Genomic DNA, 2,554 nt, shown 5'->3' with positions numbered 1-2,554 from the left:
AAGTCTAAGAAATCCTTAGTTTTTGCGGAATTGATGTGTGATTTCCCAAGTGCTGACACAGAGACTGTGGCAGAGGAGTCCATTGCGGACGAATCTTTGTTTCTTATCAGTACTTTAGATCCGTGGTACGGGGATATAATCATCTATCTCCAAACCCAAACCTTTCGGCCTGAAGCTTCTAAGGCAGAACGTCGAAAAATTCGGTTTCAATCCCAGCAATACAAAATTATTGGAGATACACTTTATCGCCGGGGGGCAGACTTAGTTTTTCGACGTTGTTTAACTCACGAAGAGGCTGAGAAGGTTTTGAATGATTGTCACTCTGGAGCATGTGGCGGTCATATGTCTGGGTATGCCACAGCTCAGAAGGTGTTGCGCGCTGGTTACTTCTGGCCATCTATGTTTAAAGATTGTATCATTGCAGTCCGGAAGTGCCACAACTGCCAAGTGTTTGATCGAAAGATGCGCGTACCACCTGCTCCTCTCGGCCGGGGGGCATGCGTATATCATCCTCGCGGTTGATTATTTCACTAAATGGGCCGAGGCGATGCCTACATTCGACGCAAGCGGCAAAACAGCTGCAGTTTTCATATTCAATCATATAATAACTAGGTTTGGTGTCCCACAAGCAATCATTACTGACCATGGGAGCCATTTTCGAAACACCATGATGACTGAACTTACAAGCCAGCTTGGTTTGCGCCACGACAGCTCTACTCCTTATTATCCGCAAGCCAACGGTTTGGTTGAGTCTATCAACAAAGTTCTGTTTATCATGATCCGACGAACCATTGGTATTCATCGGTCGAATTGGCACAACATGTTATTTTCGGCGCTATGGGCATACCGAACCTCAGTGAAAACCTCAACAGGGTTCACTCCTTTCCAGCTAGTTTATGGCTTGGAAGCAGTGTTACCCATTGAATGTGAAATCCCATCACTTCAAATGGCTGTCGAATTACTCCCAGCTACTTCCGAAGAGGAGAAACGTTTATTGTACTTAGCTAAATTAGATGAGACTCGACGTGACGCTGCATTGGCAATCGAGACTCACGCGAAGCGAATGAAAGCTCAGTATGATAGAAATGTGACCCCTCGAAGTTTTTCGGAGGGAGACCTAGTGCTTTTATATGATCAAGCTAACGATAAGCTAGGTGCTGGAAAATTCGTTCCTATGTGGCATGGACCCTATATTGTAAAGCGAAAGCTAGCAAAAGGGGCTTATGAGCTGGTAGATTTTGATGGGGACTCTTTGGGTAAACCCAGAAATGGACTTTACCTAAAGAGGTATTATGCTTAAATGGTGGGTATGGAGAATTTTTAGTTAGGTTAGGTTTTCTTTCTAGCTAGTATGATTGTTAGTTAGTCAGTGTGCTTAGCTTAGTGAGTGTGTTTTTCGTCGTTATTCTGGCTTATCTTGGTTTTACTCTTGATATTACAGATGTCGACGCCTCTCCAAACATACACTGGATTTGCTGATGGTGCTTGTCGTAGTACACGGAATATCTCTTCCGCAGCTTAGGTTATCTATTCACCCTCTGACGAGTTAGTTTCTATGCATGGGGTAAGCCTCGGTCAAACAACGAACAACATTGCAGAATATAGTGCAGTGGTTGAATTATTATCCGAATCTATTTCAATTGGAATTCGACGTTTGATAGTGAGGTTAGATTCTGAACTTGTTGTGCTACAGCTTAATAGAGTTTATGCCATTAGAAATCCTGTGTTATTAAGGTTGTTTTTGAGAGTGCGTCTCTTGGAACGTGAATTTGATTACATTGAATATCAGCATATTCCAAGGTCTTTAAATACATTAGCAGATGCAATTGCTTCTCGAATGTTAGAGAGACATTTACGATAATCATGCAAGTAAATTTAAAAACATTTCATCATACATGTTAAACAAGATAAGCCGGTAATAGTGATATATATATAGATAGGAGTGTGTCAAAAAATATACATCGTCTTCGATCATAGGTTGAAAAACACCTTATGATCGGCAAAAATGATAAGTACAAAAAGCCAAAAATGTCACATGTGTCTACAAAAGTGACTAGTCAATCACTGGTGGTGCTCCCTATACGACACCACTGCACGGGCTACCTTGCGCAAAAATCTCCTAAACGGTCCAGGGACCGCGACTACAAAGCGCTGAAGCCTGATAGGAATGTCATCCATAGTAGTCTCAGGCATATCTGCCGTCAGACGCTCTAGATAATGCTCCAACTCAGCTAGTACTTCTGCAGCCGCGTCCTGTGGGGCCGGTACCGGTGCAGCTGGATGTCTCCTCTCAAAAGGCCGGAGGTTGGCTGGACGCTGTGGACCAACATCTACATTTTAAAAATTTTACTGTCAGTTTTGAGACGATATATATAAAAAACAAAAAAATACATAATTTGAAAACTCGTGAAAAATAAAGTACCTCTGTCATCTCATTGTTCTCCCTGTGGAAGAACCATGTCCGGATCATGTCGAAAATCTACTCCGGCGTACGGAAAGTCCTGGATCGAGAAAACCTGGTCCTCCAACCAGTGAAAGTAACTATCAGAAAATC

This window comes from Pinus tabuliformis, chromosome 9 (assembly GCF_031772625.1).
Source record: "Pinus tabuliformis cultivar Carrire ecotype Pingquan chromosome 9, CPIR1, whole genome shotgun sequence".
NCBI classification, from domain to species: Eukaryota; Viridiplantae; Streptophyta; class Pinopsida; order Pinales; family Pinaceae; genus Pinus; species Pinus tabuliformis.
The sequence above is the reverse complement of the archived record's forward strand: the minus strand, read 5'-3'. Positions refer to the sequence as shown.